General features: G+C 34.5%; 1 protein-coding gene across 1 annotated transcript in view; it reads left to right on the top strand.

The window, feature by feature from the left end:
* Positions 1-5,627: 5,627 nt before the first annotated feature.
* CNTN5 (contactin 5) overlaps positions 5,628-19,896 on the top strand; it is a 49,352-nt gene continuing 35,083 nt past the window's right edge. Inside the window, exon 1 of the mRNA XM_032595061.1 lies at positions 5,628-5,727. The gene's annotated coding sequence lies outside the window, so the exon portion shown is untranslated. The remainder of the gene's footprint in view (positions 5,728-19,896) is intronic.

The following is a 19,896-nucleotide window of genomic DNA, read 5'->3' as shown; positions in this document are numbered from 1 at the left end:
CCCTCCCCCATGGGTTCCTGTTAAGTTTCTCAGGATCCACATAAGAGTGAAGAAGTGAATATTTTGAATATTAAACTATTTTTTAAAAGAGTCAAGGACTGTAATGAACTGGTAAAATAATATATTGTACTCATTCCAGCGCAGGTTCCCCTTCTCTACATCTGCAGATGTTCATACAGATTCAAAGTGTGCCTTTGTTTTTTTTTTAATATTCAAAATGTGGACTGTTTATTAATGGTAAGTTTCATCCTCAACATATATCATGCAAAATGTGCCTTTGTCATGATACTCTTGCCCAAAGTCCAACTGATCTGAGACTGTAGTTCTCCAAAAGACAGATTCTGTCTTTGTTCTTCCATTAACCTAGTTCACTTCCTGATCACCTCAAAAGCCCTCCATATTCTTAGATAAAGTAAAGAACAAGGAGTAGGACTGACATTCTATCTTTGTTCACCAGCATAGTTCTTCCTCTTCATATCAAGATAAATAGCTACATTCCTGGAGTACCATAGAGAAGACAGCTTTTCACAGCTGACAGCAAGTCAGGAAGAACACATATGCCAGATGCTATGTCAAATGTAGCTACCAGCATTCATGTTGTTTGGAAGAAGCAAGGACCTCAAGACAACCTTACAATACTGGCCCCAACCCATTTTCCTGTGGTCCATCGATGATGGATGATATTCACAACCAGAGCACACTTCTATAAGTGGTTATATGAATTCCTCATACCTTCCATCTTTTTCCTCTCAAGACAGTAAATTGGAATGAGAGTGAAAATTACATTATTATAGGGAAAATTTTGAATGTGATAATTTAGTAAAAGCACTCATCATTTGTAAGTATTGAAACTTGATAAATCATTTGTGAAATGACCTTTACTCTTGCGACTCTGACGTGGACTGCGGCCCTAGAATACTGCCGAAAAAGCTCCAAATAGTTCTTCTGCTAAACCTCTTGAGGCTTTGAAATCTTTTAAAATTTTATAACAGAAGTAACCCTAAATGACTCTAGATAACCCTGGAAGGAGAGATATTTCCCTGTTAAGACTCCCATGTCTTGCACCTTGCACATGTACCAATTATCTATACCATTTAAACCAAGCAAGAATTATGTGCATTATAATCTTGATTTGACTTCAAATATCTACGGTATACTATAACCCTCTACAATACCCTCATTCTGGAAACAATTCTATTTTTTTTTTTTTAAATAAAAGCGAAGTTGCAACATATGGGGTAGAAATGAAAAGAGTGATTTTTCTCCATAGGAGAAATCCAATTGGCTTTCACTTCCATATATCTAGAAATACTTATTAGTCAAACTTACATTCATCTTCCACTTAGTCCTTGTTATTATACTTTTGAAAGGAAAAGAACCTGAGCATTCAATTACATCTAATAGAGGGAAATTCATTATAGATTAATTATAGTATAAAATATTTGTTTATTTGTGACATATTTTAGCTTTTTCTAGTTTATTTGGCTTTTGCCTTGTATGTAAAAAGTGTGCTGCTTTTATTTTTATTAAAACCAAAGATCCTCTTCTCATTTGCAGAAAATGATATGCAATTATCTTATTGCAAGTGGAGCTACCACAGCTCAAATTAAAACCCAACATTCATGAGGTGTTATTCTCCAGATCAGTTCCTTGCTGAAACTGCACTCAGTAGGATTTATGTGAACTTGAAAATTAATAAATTGGCATATTAGTTGTAAAATACAAGGAATAATTTCATGTCTTTGCCAGATGATCCATTTGGATTATTGCCTGTAAAAGTTCAACTACAGCTGTCTTCACTGAATTTTTAAATAATGAAACCATAACCCTTCTCCCAAGGAGTTTATTAAACTCTCCTTTGATTAATGCTGTTGCTCACCCCTCCTGGGAAGTCAGATGTATAATCAATATTACAAACACATCCCCCATATTAGTTGGAGAACCCCAGCTGTTAAGTCACTTAATAAATATGTATTATCTAAATTCATGAACATGGTAATGCTGTTCACAATGTTTAATCTGACAGAAATTGAAATCTCTCAGTCAGCTTGTTCACTTTATATCCCAAGACTGGAGTGAGTTAGCCATGGCCTAATTAATATCATAATAAGTGAAAGAAAAAAATCTTTTTACGTTTCTGAATCTATTAGACATAACTAGTACAGTCTCTGAAATAAGTCACTGAATTACCTGAGTCTAATAGTAGTGAGAGTGGCAGGAAACTTCCTATTATTTACAGATCAGGAGAGTTTTAGAAATGCACAGGATCTATGACAAGCAGTGCAGCTGGCGTTCAACTTTATCAAAAGCTCTATGAAACGGAAATAAAAGGAGCTGATCATAAGCCTGTAGTGGAGTTAAATAAAATATGACAGGGATTTAGGTGCCTTCTGGCAAGACTTAAAGTAGAGAGCCCAAGTGGAGATCCCAACATCAATATTGAGAAAAGTTAGTAGGTGTGGTGGAGCAAGGAGAAAAGAGAGCAATAGCACAGGGAAAAGCATTAGGTGTGTAAACACAGATATGTGCACAGAAGCAGAACAGCATGGTAGTTAGGATTGCCCTGCTCAAATCCTCTCTACATTCTAGCAGCTGTGTGATCTTGGGCAAGTTGCTTACCTCTCTGGCCCTCAATTTTGTATCTGCAAAAATAATGATAGTTATAGAAAGGTTGCTGAAAGGATCAATTAGTTCATGTAAGGAATTTTGAGTAAGACTACGAAATCCTCAATAAATGGCAATTATTATTATCTTTGGTTGTTCCCCTCATCTATTTGCTATTGTTGTTGTTTGTTATTCCATATGTTCTTCTGTCAGTTATTTGGAAGTAATTGAACAGCAAGAAAATGAACTGTGTTTCCTCTAAAATCTCTTCTGTGCCTCAGAACTGACTCTAAGAAATACAGAATGAGCCTATTGCTGCCTGGTGCCAGTTTAAAAGCAACACAGAAAAGATTACTTGAGACCTGAGTTCTAGTTGGAGTTGTTTCAGAGCTAGAAGCAGAGTTTGGATAAATCAACCTGTGTATAGGTCACATTTTCATCTGCAAAATGAGAACATGGATCTAAAACATATGTCCATAACTCAAAAGCCTATAGAGATCAGGTAAGAGATATAAATCAGTGAAGTAGTCCCAGTGTGAGATAATAGGTAGTAGTAGGGACTCTGGGCAACCTGAAAAGACTATGCCCTGACTAATGGGACAAACTGCTAATTCTCTCATCTATCAACATCCATGAATTCAGGCTTAGTATTGCCACTTTTTTTTCCAAAATAAGCTAGAAATTCTTATTTTTATATGAAATGTTGATATAAATTAATATATTATTGGGACATACAGAATATGACGAAAGACTCATTGACCATCCATTTATGACTTTTGATCTAAGTGACTGTCTAAAATTCTTTCTAGGTACTTTCCATTGTTCAGTTACAATGGGATACCCAAATAGAACAGTTAGTTCCTATCCAAACCACATTCTGTGATAGTTACTCTTGCTTACAGAAAAACCTTTCAATCCATGTGAAAATGTTCACCCAGCTGTGACAATACTACTGAAACTGCTGGAAGTAAATTGACTGAGGTCAGTTTTTTTACATGCTTAAATTTCAAATTTAGGTCGGCATAGGTTTACTTCTGATACTATTTACTATTTTAATTTGTTTCCAAATAAAAAAATGACTCTTCAGTTTTTGTTTGACTCATTTACCTTCATTCAATTAGATGTAGCTATAATATTTAGCCCCCAAGAATGCATCTATGAAATGTCAGCTTGGGTCTGATCCTGAGTTAAAGTCCTCAGAGCTTTTAAATAGAAACTGGGGTGCTTGTTTGAGAAATAGTTCTTGATATTTTTCTTGTTTTTTAAACTTTACTTTTTAAAACTTTCTTATCTCCATTTGAGAAGTTCTTAAGCTTGTGCAGTGCTACAGAAAGCTGAGAGAGAAATTATTTCTTTCTCTGGAGATAGAGGTAGAAAGGCTTCCACCCAACCACATATTTTGTTCTTCTGAAATTGTTTATCTCTGTGCAAACTTTTCTGACAAAGATATAATTGCTTCAATAATAAAAAAGCTGAAAGAAGGCCTGTGACACACAAATCTCTGCAATGCATTCATTTAAAAGAGAAGCAAAACTGCTTGCTAGTAACAAGCGATACCCAATGGGTGGCTGTCTGTCAAATACATGGTACCTTAAATCTGGAGATTGGGTTGCACACACCATAAGAACATCAGCATTTCCTTTTATTTACTTGCAAAATCAAGAATTTTGGCTCCTATTAAATAATAATGAAAAAAATCTTCATTTCTGGAAAATCTTCATTTTCTGGAGAAAAAGTTTCTCCAGATAGATGTGTGACTACCTTCCATCAAAACAAGAAAGATCTCAGTAAATAGTTATAATTCCTTTAATATCTCTAATAATGATTTTTAAGTATCTTATTTAGAATTTTGTCATATTTGGTTCCCTGATTCTAAAAGGAAAAGGTCGGGGGGAGAAAGAGAAAAGAAACTTCAATAGATTAAACTCTTACCAGTTACATTTTTAGTATTTAAGTCTCTACAATTTTTATACAGCAGGGGTTCTTTAAATCAACTTTGTACAGAACTGTTTGAACTAATATATGGCCTTTATTCTGCCATTTCATTTAACGTGTGTTTGTGACATAGTATTTATGATTCAGCAATGTCAAAGCTGAAAATATTTTGTTACTCACATACAGTGCAACCTCAAGTAAAGTGTACCTCTTGATGGATGCCAGTCAGACACGGTGTATTTGGAAAAAAAATAGTGAGAAAGGTCACTAAGCATAGGAATGGATGAAAACATACTTTTGAGCAGTAGGACTGAGACATTCAGGGCCTTTCTTTTTCAGTCCATACCTATCTTAAAAGTCAACGCATGCCTTTTGAATATCATGATTCATATCATATTATATATACAATCATGGAAATGTAGTTTTGTGGTTGGAACAACAACAACAACAACAAAACATGAAATTTTGACTCTGTGCCTACAGGGGTAAAAAAAGTAAAGTAAAATAATAACAAGTGATATTTTGTGAGTGAATGCTTTAAGGGCCAAGCATTGTGCTAAATATTTTGTATGTATTATTCCACCTAAAACTAACCTTAAAAACCTCTGAGATAAGTACTCTTATTATGTCCATATTACAGATGAGGGAACTGGGGCATAAAAAAAAAAGGCAACTTGCCTCAAGGTAAATAATTCTTTTGAAGGCAGAAAACAACAGCAGCAACAAAATAGCCACACCTGATTCTCTAGTCCATGCTTTTAATCATTGTGCTAGACTGGCAGACAATTTAAGTCAGACAATTTAACTTCTCCAGGAATGTCGTGGTCAATCCAAGGATAAAGATCTTCTTTGTTTGCCTTGCTAGATTTGTCATTTGTCTTGGTAAAGACATGAGACTTAACCCAAGTAGAAAAATACAAAAAGACCATCTTTTTATCTTTTGTTTTTCACAACTACCACAACACTTCATTTCAAAAAAAGGTAGAAGGAAGTAACACCTGACAGATTCAGGTGCAATGCTTTGATAGACATAACTTGTTACCATCAGAGTTTATTATTTCCATTTTCCTTTGTACAGAACCCAGTGCTGCTCCCACAGATGTCAAGGCTACAAGTGTGTCTGTGTCAGAGATTCTTGTTGCATGGAAACATATTAAAGAAAGTCTAGGAAGACCACAGGGATTTGAGGTATGAACAGAATTATTGAAAATAAGCCTTGTTATTTTTGCTGCCACTGCAATCTCCAAAAGAAATAGTTTGGTGACACTTCAACAGAATTATATTCTTTTGAAATTTTGTTCCAGGGCAAAGAAAGTAAGAAATATGCTATTTTACTGGCATGTTGTTCATTAGCTGGCTTATTTTTTAGCACAGTATTTTCCATAGTACCATGTAAAGAATTTTTTAAAGAGATGAGAATAAACCATTATATAAAAATCAGGAGTTACAAATGGATATTTACTGATATCTGATTTATTGGTAGTTAAAAATGTTTTTGTGGATAAAAATGTTTTTGTGTATTTTCTTCCAATAAATTAATGTATAAAACAAGTTTTCCTATTATACTGTCTTGGCAGATCATACCTCCTATACTGACTTCTCAAAATTTGCTTGGACTTCGTGGTCTATACATATTCATTCAAATGACTTTTTGCCCTTAGTTTTTTTCTATTTTCAAACACAATTATGCAGACCTTTTAATGGTGAACATTTCATAACATTTCAATGACTTCAATGAAATTTTAGCCTCCACATGAACTAGAGGATTGTAGGCAGTCTATGAACTTGAATATTCTTCAAAAACAAGATCTCTACTTCTTGTGTTGGTTTGTCAGGAGGGATAATTTCTAAAATCAGAAAAATAGTTACCATCCAGCATCCTTTAAACTTAAATAATTATCAAGTATAAGACTTGTACTCCAACATGATTTCAGACTGAAAACACATTTTTTAAAATTCTATCTGAGGTTTGAAATAATGCCTGAAAAATATTTGATTAATATACTGCCAGCATTAGATAGTGATTACTATGATAAAAAAATTCACACAATTTTTCTTAAGAGTTACAGCAAGGACCAGTTATGAGAAACCATTATCTATGCAATATCATGGATTTGTTTCTGTAATATTGCTTTGATTTACTATTTGAAGTAATAATTCACTATGTGCCACATCATGATTGCATGTTTATTTGACTAATATCTCCTTGTCTCCCTACCCATGCTGCAAAGACCATATCTATTTACCAAAGAATCTCAGCATCTGGTAGTTCTTGGACCATGAGAGCTACAATAAATATCTGTTGAATGAATGAATATCTGTACTTTTAATACCACTGTAGAAGACATTGGGGTAGCCTGCCTTGTTACACTTCAGGGGCCAGTACACATCTCCCAGCTTCTGCGGGTTTTGTTTGCTCAATGTCCACCTTTGGAGAATTGCCTTCACTCAGGAATGCTGCTTTCCCTTAAAAATCCCCTTCCCAAAATTAGGCAACCCAAAGCCAATGATTGGCTGACACTGGTCCTTTGACTGAAGAAAAAAACAACTTTATGGTGTATTTTATGGTGCATTGTCTTTGCTGTGTGCATCAGGACAAGGCTGGATTACCTGAGGCCACACTCTTGCTCAACTCCCTCTCCTTCCTTATCCTTCTATCCTCCCTTCTTTACAGATGTACCTGAAAGCACTATCAAAATAAATCACATACACTTGTATCTATGTCTCGACCTCTGCTTCTAGGGAGTCCAGCCTAAAACAACTACATAAGTACAGACTAACCTAGACCTCTGAATAAAACATTTGATGTGCATACTTTTAGAAGGCCACAAAGTATATCCTGGTGAACAGAAAAGTGAGGGATCCATGCTCTCACATCTCCAAGTCGTGCTCCTCTCACCTAGCCAGCCACTTTCATTTTTTTTTTCCTGCATGACAGTCATGTTCTCACTGCAACTCACTTATAATAATAGCTCTTTTGGAGGTCCTGCAAATATCACATAAGATTTATATCTGTGAATAATTATTCTCTTTCTAAATATAAATCATTCATTCATTAACTCAACAAATCTTTATTGAAGACTTACTAAGTACCTACCAGAACTAGATTCTAGGGATAAAACAATGAGCAAAATGAATTCTCTGCCTTCATGAAGCTTAATATTGAAGTAAGGGAGGCAAGAAATAAACAAATTAGCAAATAAATGTGTGGCATAATTTCAATTATGATAAATACTGTGTAGAAAAATAAAATTGGATACGAAGGTAGAGAGTCAAAGACTATGCTATTTATAAAGATTTGAAAAGTCACCCTTTCTGGTATTGTGACATTTGAGTTGACACATGACTGAATGAGAGAGAAAGAGACAGAGAGAACAGCAAAATCAAAGTCTCGAAAGTAGTAGCATGCTGGCCTTGTTCAAAGAACAGGAAGGGAGTGATTTGGGTGAGATAGCAGTGAACAACAGAGAGGGTTGGGTTGCAAAATGGTGGAGAGAGCACCAAGACAAAGACCAGGTTATGTAGAGTGTTGTTAACCATAGAAAGGAATCTGGATTTTATCCTAAGAGGAGAAGGCATTAAAAGATTTTGAACAGAAAGAGTCAAGTCAGTATCTGACTTATATTTAAAAGCCTCCCTTAGTCTAGAGGGTGGAGAATAGACTCTAGACAAGACATCAGGGATAATAAAGGAACAATTGTTCCAATCTAGGTAATAAAGAAGTTGCTTTTCACTAGAGCAGTCACAATGTAATCAATGAGAAATGGACTTTTTAAAATACATTTTATATGGATACGTGATGGGATTTGGAAATGAATGTGGTGTCAATTAAAACATGAAAGGAATCAAAGATAATTCCAGAGTTTTTTGACCGAAGAAACTCGGTGAATAAAATATCATTCACATAGATGAGGTACTCAGAAAGAAGAGTGGGTGTTAGTGCAAAAAGTTATGGATTCTAGTTTAAATGTGTTTACTTTTATGAGCCTCCTTATATCCAAAAAGTGTTGTCAAGTAAGTCTTATATTAAGAGAAAGGGTAGAGATGGAGCTATAACGCCAAGGAATCATCAATATATAAATGGTTTTTTATGTATATACTGACTGAATCACTGAATGTTGATTAAAAAAGGTGTTTCAGAATTGAACCCTATGATGCCTGACCATTTGAACCTCAAGAAAGAAAGGGAGTCTGACCAAAGAAACTAAGGGAGACAGTGAAGGAATTCAGAAGCCAAGAAAAGAATTTTTCTGAGAAAAAATGCTGCTGAGAAATTCAGAAAGATGAGGCCTGAAATTGCAAAATGGATATTGCATTGCAGAGATCCTAGTGACCTTGGTGAGAGGACTTTTATGGAATGCCGTGATCAAGGCTTGACTGGAGATCAAAACAAGACCACCCATGAGTAACATTCAAGAGTGTCAGAGCACATTTTTGCTAAATCTATTTCATTTAAAATGGAAAGTTATCCAAAAAACTGGAATATACTTAAGAACAGAATGTTAATGGGAATAAACCAAATTCTGCAATAATCATCACAATGACTGCATTTTTAGATTCAAATAAGTTAACACAAATTCTGACAACTATTTTTATACTTAGAAACAAAATCCATAGGCACAGTAATCTTTATATCACCTTATAGTTCCTTATAAATTATGTTTAAAAATATGACATTTCGTCAAATAAAGAAACCTACAATAAAAACAAAAAGTAAAGAGAAAGAAATCCAAGCATAACACTACAGAAAACCATCAAACCACAAGAGAAGAAAGGAACAGAAAGAAATGAAAAAACCACCAAAGCAGTTAATAAAACACCAATGTGTACATACCTCTCAATAATTATTTTTAAAAAATTTTAATGTTTATTTATTTTTGATAGAGTGTTAGAGACAGCATGAGTGGGGAAGGCTGAACTGTCAGCACAGAGCCTGAAGCATGTCTCAAATACATGAACTGCAAGATTATGACCTGAGTGGAAGTCAGACACTCAACTGACTGAGCCACCCAGGCGACCGTCTCAAAATCATTTTGAATGTGAATGGACTGAATGCTCCAATCAAAATTATTGAAAAAAAATAAGAACCATATATATGCTGCCCAGAAGAAACTCACTTCAGACCTAAGATACATGCAGACTCACTTCAGACATAAAGACACATGCAGATTGAAAGTAAAGGGCTGAAAAAATATATACAGTGCAAAGGGGAGCAAAAAGAAACATGGAGTAGCAATACTTCCATCAGACAAAATAGACTTTAAAACAAGAAACAGGGTGCCTGAGTTGTTCAGTCAGTTGAGCTCCTGACTCTTGATTTCGGCTCAGGTCATGATCTCACAATTCCTGCATTTGAGCCCCTCATCAGGCTTTGCACTGGTGGTGTGGAGCCTGCTTGGGTTTCTCTCCCTCCCTCTCTCTCTGCCCCTCCCTTGCTCCTCTCTCTCTCTCTCTCTCTCTAAAAATATAAACTAAAAAGAAAGAAAGAAGAAAGAAAGAAAGAAAGAAAGAAAGAAAGAAAGAAAAGGGCATTACATATAGATAAAGACGACAATCCAACAAGAGGATATAACATTTGTAAATATTTATGTACCCAACACAAAGCACCTAAATACATAAAGCAAATATTAACAGACATGAAGGAAGATGTGGACAGTAATACAATAGAAGTAGGGGACTTAACACCCCATGTACGTCAATAGATAGATCATCCAGACAGTAAATCAGTAAGAAAACAGTGGCTTTTAATGACACATTGGACCAGGTGGATCTAAAAAATATATTCAGAACATTCCATCCCAAAAGAGCAAATTGCACATTTTCAAGTACACATGAAACATTTTCTAGAACAGATCACAAAAAAAAAGAAGTTTCTAGAACAAGTCATAAAAGAAATTTCAATAAATTCAAAAATATTGAAATCATATCACGGACCTTTTCTGACCATAGTGGTATTAAAGTAGAAATCAATCACAAGAAAAAATCTAGAAAGAACGTAAATATATGGAGGCTGCTACTAAACAATGAATGAGTCACCAAGAAATCAAGAGGAAATCAAAAAATACATGGATACAAATGAAAAGAAATACACAATGGTCCGAACTCTTTGGGATGAAGCAAAAATTGTTCTAAGAAGGAAGTTTACACAATATAGGCCTGCCTCACAAAACAAGAATTTTCTCAACCTAACTTCACACACAAAAGAGCTAGAAAAAGAACAAACAAAGCCCCAAACCAGTAGAAGAAAGAAAATAATAAAAATTAAGGAAAAAATTATCCTGTTACCAAATAAAATCAATAATAATAATAATAATAATAATAATTAATAATAGTAATAATATACTATTTGTAAAAGTATACTTACTTTTTATAATCAGAAAATGAAAACTTTATATAATTCAGTGGCCAAATATGGCATTACGTTTCTTTTAAGTAAAATACAGTCAGTAAAGACTGTTTTCAATTTATACTATCTCATAACTGAATAATGCATGTGGATTTAAAAATAAATGTGATATAAATAAGTCTTATCAGAATCTCTGTCGCCCTCTCTTATCTACATTCTTTATCTCTTTAAGGAGAGCTCTACCTCTGTCCTTTACCTTATCCACCCTAGAACTTGACCCTCTCATCTCCTCAACTTTGTTCTTTTTTTACTAAGGGATCTCACTGACTAAATATTACTAAAATATAGTAACCTCCTAAAGTTTAATATTTTATCTCACTACTACTCCCTCCTCTATTCTATCCCAACTACAATCTTAGATGAATTTATTAGTGGTAGACTTCTGAGCATGGTGATAATAAAGTATTTTTCTGTCACCACACTCATGGGATTTGTTTCAAATGTTATATACCTATCCTATCAGTTCCACAAATCATTTTCTAGCCATAATTGCAACTTTACCTGAAGTGTTTGAAAAAGTTACTAAAAAGACACTATGTGCCATTTTGAAAATGCAGAAACTGTTTTCAGCTAACCTCTGTTATTTTTCCTGAATTGAAATGTGTGAATAAGATTGAAAAGATTCTGCTCTTATGAATGTTGAATCCTAATGGGAGAAGATAAAAATAAATAAACAAGTAAAATAAACTTAGATAACAATACATATAGAAGTTTAAAGGTAGAGCACACCTAGTTCCATAAGGAAGAGTAGGAAGTGAAACAACTGTGCCTTAATGAAACAATGGTGTGAATAGAATTAAAAGTAGCAAATTAGTGAGGCAGAGACAAGATTATGTAGAGATATCTGGATTATGGAGTTTGTATTTTCTTTCAAATGCAATGAAAAAGCACTGTGGCAATTTACAGAGAGGAATGACAATGTCTGATTTACATTTTTTTTTAACATCACTTTGGATATTCTTACACGAAGAATGAAAGGAGGAGAAAAGAAAGACCAGGAGTAGAAGATAGAAGGCTACCGCAATAATCAAAGAAATGGTGATGACTTAGACTAAGGTCATAGCAGTGGTGTAAGAGGGAAGTAAATGTATTTCAGACACTAGACTGACAAGATTTGCTGATCAGATATGGCGGGAATGAAAATTATTTCTACATCACTAGTTTGGTCAAATGAGTGAATGGTGGTGCCATTTACAAAAAAAAAAAAAAGTAGAAACTGGACAAGAAGACAAAGAAGAGATTTGAAGGTGGAAAAATTAAGAGTTCTGTCTTGGCTAAATTAAATTTAACATGCTTATTAGAAATTTAGGAGGATAAATCAGATAGGAAATTGGATATATGAGTTTGGAGTCTAAGAGATCAGGGTGAAGACATTAAAGTGGCAGTCATAAATGAATGGCTAAAGAAGATATGGTGTATATATACAATGGAATATTATTTCGGTATCAAAGAGAATGAAATCCTGTCATTTGCAACAACGTGGATGGAACTAGGGTACATTTTGCTAAGTGAAATCAGTCAGTCAGAGAAACACAAATATATGATTTCACTCATATGTGGAATTTAAGATATAAAACAGATGAACATAGGGAAAGGGAAGCAAGAACAGAGAGGGAGACAAAGCATAAGACACTCTTAAATACAGAGAACAAACTTAAGGTTGCTGGTGGGGTGTTGGGTATGTTGAAGGGCTAAAGGGGCATGGGACATTAAGGACACTTGTTGGAATGAGCACTGGGTGTTCTATGTAAGTAATGAGTCACCAAATTATATCCCTGAAATAATTATTACACTATACGTTAACTAACTTGGATTTAAATTTAAAAAATAATAAATAAATAATAAAGCGGCAGTCATAGACGAGGTATTTAAAGGCATGCTACTAGATGAAACCACCTAAAGGGAAAAAAAGTTCCAGAAGAGAGGAAAGAAAATGTTAAGAGAGGGAGTGAGAAGGGGCTAAGCTGTGTCCTGGCACACTCCACATTTAGTTTAGCTGGGAAGGAAGGAAGATGGCAGAGTAGGAGGATCCCAAGCTCACCTCACCCCATGGACACACCAAGGTAAGAGCTACATTTGTACAACTAACTCTGAAAATGACCTAAAGACTGTCAAAACCGACTTTCCTCAGCCAATCTTAAAGACCACATCTGAAAGGGATAGGAGTGGCAAAGACACAGTTGTGAACCAAAGCTCCAATGCAACTAACCACAAACAAGAGAGACATCACAAGAATGGAGAAGCAAGAGGGTCAGTCTCCACACCAAGCATTCCCAGCATTAGAGATCCGCACTGAGAATATGAGCCGCCATATCATTCAGCTTTGAAAACCAGTGAGACTTAACACCATGAGCTTTAAAAATCAGTGGCCTTAATGGCTGAACAGCTGGAGAATGATAGGAAACAAAGTCCCCACTCTTAACAAGCCAATATACTATATAACTCATACCCAGACACAGCACAGAAGCAGCAGTTTGAAAAGCACCTGGGGTATATGTGAAGGAGATTTATTGACTAATCTTAGAATATGTGCAGAAGGATCAGGGATCTACAGGAGATTTCTCTGGTAACAAAAGTGCTGTTGAATGATTTTCTCCTCCCCCAATCTAGATAGCCAGACACTTGCAAGAGCCAGTGCTAACATTTTCCATTTATCTGGTTAGCATCATATTCCCTCTCCCTTCCAAGAATCCCCTGTGGACCAACCCCACCCACACTACCCACCTTGAAAGGTATCCCTCCAAAGCAGCTCCTACTCTGGAAGACACCACTCCAAAGTGACTCCTGCCCTGGAGTGGGAGGATGACCCCACACAGCCCAGCATGCCAGATGTTCCTACAGCAAGACAGCTGGCTATGCAAGGTGTAAACTCTGCCCTTTGGTGCACTTACAACTTTGCAAAGAGACTAATTACAGATATCTAGGTAGACTGATGACCCCACTCACCAAGAACCTGCAGCAGCTGTATCCAAGCATCTCAACAGATTGTGGAGCAAACTCTGCCCAGTGTGCCCACAGCAGACAAAACACATCATTGCAGCTGGCTGAGCTGCAAACAATTGCATCTCAGCCACAGCAGTTTGCACAGAAGAAACCCCTGAAACATACGATTCTGGTGACCATGTGGTATTGCATTGTATTTTGTAATATGACACTGGAGGACTTCTTCAACACAAGCCACAACTTTTAAGACCAAGACATGCAGTTTATCTAATACATAAAAACAAACACAAAGAGTTAGAGAAAATGGGTAGAAAAAAGAATATGTCTCAAATTAAAAAACACAATGAAATCGTAGTAAAATAGCTAAATAAAATGAAGATAAGCAATATGCCTAATAAAGAATTCAAAGTAATGGTCATAAGGATACTCACTGGACTTCAGAAAACAGTGAAGGATATCAGTGAGAACTTCAACATACAGAAAATGTGAAAAAGAACCAGTCAGAGCTGAAGAATTCAATAACTGAAATGAAGAATACACTGGGAATCAAGAGTAGATTAGAGCATGCAGAAGAATGAATCAGTAATCTGAAAGACAGAGTAATGGAAAGTACCCAAACTGAACAGAAAAAAAAAAAAATCATAAAAAATGAGAAGAGGTTAAGGGAACTCTGCAACATCATCAAACATAACATTCGCATTATAGAGTTACCAGAAGTAGAAGAGAGAGAAGGGGGAAGAAAACTTATTTGAAGAAATAATAGCTGAAAATGTCTGTAATCTGAGGAAAGCAAGAAGGAATCCAGTTATAGGAACCACACAGAGCTCTGAAAAAGAAGAACTCAAGGAGATCCACAAAAAGATATATAATAATTAAAATGGCAAAATATTAATTAATAATAATAATTATAATAATGATAGAATTTTTAAAGCTGCAAGGGAAAAGAAAGCAGTTACATACAAGTGAAACCTCTGAAGGCTATCAGCTGATGTTTCAGCAGAAACTTCAGGCCAGAAGGGAGTGCTGCAATACATTCAAAATTCTGAAAGGGAAAAAAAAAAAACCTACAATCAAGAATAATCTAGCCAGCAAGATTATCAGTCAGCAGAGGAGAAATAAACAGTTTTTCAAACAAACAAAAGTTAGAATTCATGACCACTAAATCAGCCGTATAAGAAGTGTTAAAGGGAATTTTTTAAGTTAAAAGAAAAATCCATAACTAGAAGTAAGAAAATTATGAAAGGTAAAAGCAAATCTTTTATGAAAGAAAATTTTACCCATAAAAGCAAACATATAGTAAAGATAGTAGACTAATCACTTATAAAGCCAGTATGGAGGTTAAAACACAAAGGTAATAACATAAATTATATCCACAAAAATTAGTAAGGGATGTACAAGATAAATATATGTCAAATATGACATCATATATATAAAACATGGAGAGGGAAGTAAAAATTTAGTGCTTTTAGAATCAGTTTGTACTTGTGACTATCAACTTAATATAAACTTCTGTACACATAAGATGTTATGTTATAACTCAATGGTAAGCACAAATAAAAAACCTGTAATAGATACACAGAAAATGAAGTTAAAGGAGTCTAAGCACAACACTAATTAAAGCCATCAAACCACAGGGGAAGAGAGCAAGAGAAGGAGAAATAACTGCAAAAACAAGCAGAAAATGATTAACAAAATTCCAGTAAGTACATGCCTGTCAATAATTACTTTAAATGTGAATAGACTAAATGCTTCAATAAAAAGACACAGTGTGACTTAAGAGATAAAACAATAAGATCATGTATATGCTGCCTAAAAGACATTCACTTCAGACCTAAAGAAATGTACAGATTGAAAGTTAAGACGTGAAAAAACATTTACTATGTAAATAAGAGCAAAAAGAAAGATGGGGTAGCAAAACTTCTATCAAAAAAATAGACTTTAGTTTTGTTGGTTGTTTCCTTTGCTGTGCAGAAGCTTTTTATCTTCATAAGGTTTATCAGGAACCCATGGGGGAGGGGAAGGAAAAAAAAAAAAAAAAAAAGGACGTTAGAGTGGGAGAGAGCCAAAGCATAAGAGACTGTTAAAAACTGAGAACAAACTGAGGGTTGATGGGGGGTGGGAGGGAGGGGAGGGTGGGTGATGGGTATTGAGGAGGGCACCTTTTGGGATGAGCACTGGGTGTTGTATGGAAACCAATTTGTCAATAAATTTCATATATATAAAAAAAAAAAAGAAAAAAAAATAAATTAATTAATTTACAATACCAAAAAAAATAAATAAATAAAAATAAAAGAGACTTTGTCAAAAAAAAAAAAATAGACTTTAAAACAAAGACTGTAGCAACAGACAAAGATGGACATTACAAAATGATAAAGGGTTCAATCCAACAAGAGGATATAACAATTATAAATATTTATGCATCCAACATAAGAGTACCTAAATATATATAGCTCATATTAATAAACATAAAGGGAGAAATAGACAATAATACAATCATAGAAGGGGACTTTAATACCTCATGGAAATATGGAAATCAATGAATAGATCATCCAGGCAGAAAATCATCAAGGAAACTGTGGCTTTGAACAATTACTAAGACCATATAGACCTATATACACATAACAGATATATACAGAACATTCCATCCCTAACAGTTATATACACATAACAGATATATACAGAACATGCAATCCCCAACAACAGAATACACGTTATTTTCAAGTGCACATGGAATAATCTTTAGGATAGATCACATGTTAGGCCACAAAATAAGTATCAGTACATTAAAGGAGAATAAAATCATATCACATCTTTTCTGACCACAAGAGTATGAAACTAGAAATCAATCACAAGAACAAAATGAAAAAAAAAAAAAAAAAGAAAGGAAAAACACAAATGCATGAAGCTAAACAATCTGCTACTAAACAAACAAATGGGTCATAAAGAAATGAAAGAGGAAATTTTAAAATATATTAAGACAAATAACAGTGGAAACACAACAGTCCGAAATCTTTGAGACATAGAAAAAGCAGTTTGAAGAGGAAGGTTTATAGCAATACACATTTATGTCAAGAAAGAAGAAAAATCTCAAATAAACAGCCTAACTTTACACCTAATGGGGCTAGAAAAAGAAAGAACAAAGCCCAACATTAGTTAAAAAAGATTAGAGTGGAAATAAATGAAATAGATATTTAAAAACAATAGAAAATATCAATGAAACCAAAAGCTAGATATTTGAAAAGACAAAAAAAATTGATAAACCAGTAGTCAAAGTCAACATGGAAAAAACAGAGATGCTCAAATAAATAAAATCAGAAATAAAAAAGGGTAAATAACAACCAATACCACAGGAATACAAAGAATTATAAGAGAATATTATGAAAAATTATATGGCAACAAATTGGACAAAATATACCAACCAAATGGAGAAAATAGAAGAAACAGATAAATTCTTAGAGACATACAATCTTCCAAACTTAAATCAGTAAGAAATAGGTAAAAACAGGGGAGGGGGGCACCTGGGTGGCTCAGTCAGTTAGGAACAAGAACAACAACAAAAACAGTGAGGGAAGCAACCAAAGAGATTCTTAAATACAGGAAGCAAACTAAGGTTTGCGGGAGGGGATGTGGGTGGGGGAATGGGCTAATTAGGCTATGGGTACTAAGGAGTAGTAGTAAAGAAACCTTTATTATACTATATGTTAACTAACTTGGATTTAAATAAAATTAAAAATAAAATAAAAATAAAAATAGAACTACCCTATGACCCAGCAATTACACTTAAAAGGTATTTACCCAAAGGATAAAAAAATGCTGATTCGAAGGGGCACATGCAGCCCCATGTTTATAGCAGTGCTATCAACAATAGCCAAATTATGGAAAAAGCCCAAATGTCCATTGACTGATAAATGTATAAGAATGGAATCTTGGCATGTGCAACAATGTGGATGAAACCAGAATGTGTTGTGGTAAGTCAAATAAGCCAGTCAGAGAAAGATGAATATCATATGATTTCACTCATATGTGGAATTTAAGAAACAAAACAGATGAACATAGGGAAAGTAAAGCAAAAATAATAGAGAAACAGAGAGGGAGACAAACTATAAGTGACTTCTATACAGAGAACAAAATGAAGGTTGCTAGAAGAGTGTTGGGTGGGGGCATGGGCTAAATGGGTGATGGGCCTTAAGGAGGTCACTTGTTGGGATGAACAACTGGGTGTTATATGTAAGTCATGAATCACTAAATTCTACTCCTGAAACCATTAAATTACTATATGTTAATTAACTTGGATTTAAATAAAATAAAATAAAATAATAAAATGAAATGAAATAGGAAGAAAAAATTTGAACAGACTGATTAATAGTAATGAAACTGAATAATAATCAAATTCTCCCAACAAAAGTCCAGAGCCAGATGGCTCCATAGGTGAATTCTACACATTTAAAGAAGAGTTAATACCTCTACTCTCAAACTATTACAGAAACTAGAAGAGGAAGGAAAACTTCCAGATGCATTCCAGTCTGTCAACACTTCCCTGATACCAAAAGCAGACAAAGACACTACAAAAAATTCTTTTTTAAAACTTACAGGCCAATAATTCTGATGAACAAAAATGAAAAATTCCCAACAAAATATTAGCAAAGCAAAATAAAAAATACATTTAAAAAAATCTTTCATCATGATCAAGTGGGATTTATTTCAGGGTTATAAGGGTGGTTTGATATAAGCAAATCAATCAGTGTAATAGATCACATTATCAAAAAGAAGATTAAAAAACATGATCACCTCAACATATGCAGAAAAAGCATTGATAAAACACAACATCCATTCATGATAAAAAACACTCAACAAAGTAGGCTTAGAGGGAACATACCTCAGCATACTAAAGGATATATATAACAAACCCACAGCTAACATTATACTCAATGGTGAAAAACTGAAAGTTTTTCCTCTAAGATCAGGAGGAAGACAAAGATGTCCACTCTCATCACTTTTATTCAACATAGTACTAGAGGTCCTAGCCACTGTAATCAGGCAACAAAAAGTAAAAGTCACTCAAATTGGTAAGAAAGAATTAAAACTGTCACTATTTGCAATTACATGATACACATATCATTTGAGAAAGCTCAAAAGCTGCCAAAAAAAATTAGAAGTAATAAATAAAGTCAGAGGTACCTGGGTGGCTCAGTTGGTTAAGCATCTGACTTCAGCTCAGGTCATGATCTTGCAGTTCGTGAGTTCAAGCCCTGCATTGGATTCTGTGCTGACATCTCAGAGCCTGGAGCCTCCTTTGAGTTCTGTGTCTCCCTCTCTCTGTCCCTTCCCCATTCTCTCTCTCTCTCTCAAAAATAAATAAACATTAAAAAAGAAGTAATAAATAAATTCAGTAAACTTGCAAGACACAAAATTAATGTATAGAAATCTGTTGCACTTCTATACACTAAAAATAAAGTAATAGCACCAAAATAATAAACTACCTAGGAATAAATTTAACCAAGGAGGTGAAAGACCCACACTCTGAAAACTATAAAACATTGATGAAAGAAATTGAAGACAACACAAACAAATGGAAGGTTACACCATGTTCATGGATTGGAAGAATTGGTGTCATTAAAATGTCTGCACTACTCAGAGCAATCTTCAGATTCCATGCAATCCCCATCAAAATATCAACAACATTTTTTACAGAACTAGGACAAATAATCTTAAACATTACATGGAACCACAAAAGATCTCAAAGCCAAAGCAATCTTCAGAAAAAAAAGTACAAAGTAAAAAGTACAAAGTACAAAGCTGGAGGTACCACATTCCCACATTTCAAGATATACTACAAGACTATAGTAATCAAAACAGTATGGTACTGGCACAAAAATAGATTCATAGATCAATCACACAGGATAGAGAACCCATAAATAAGCCCACACATATATGGTTACTATATCTAAAGGATACAAGAATATGCAATGGGGGGAATACAGAAAACTGGACAGTTACATATAAAAGAA

Source organism: Lynx canadensis, chromosome D1 (assembly GCF_007474595.2).
Source record: "Lynx canadensis isolate LIC74 chromosome D1, mLynCan4.pri.v2, whole genome shotgun sequence".
Classification (NCBI taxonomy): Eukaryota; Metazoa; Chordata; class Mammalia; order Carnivora; family Felidae; genus Lynx; species Lynx canadensis.
The sequence above is the reverse complement of the archived record's forward strand: the minus strand, read 5'-3'. Positions and strand labels throughout refer to the sequence as shown.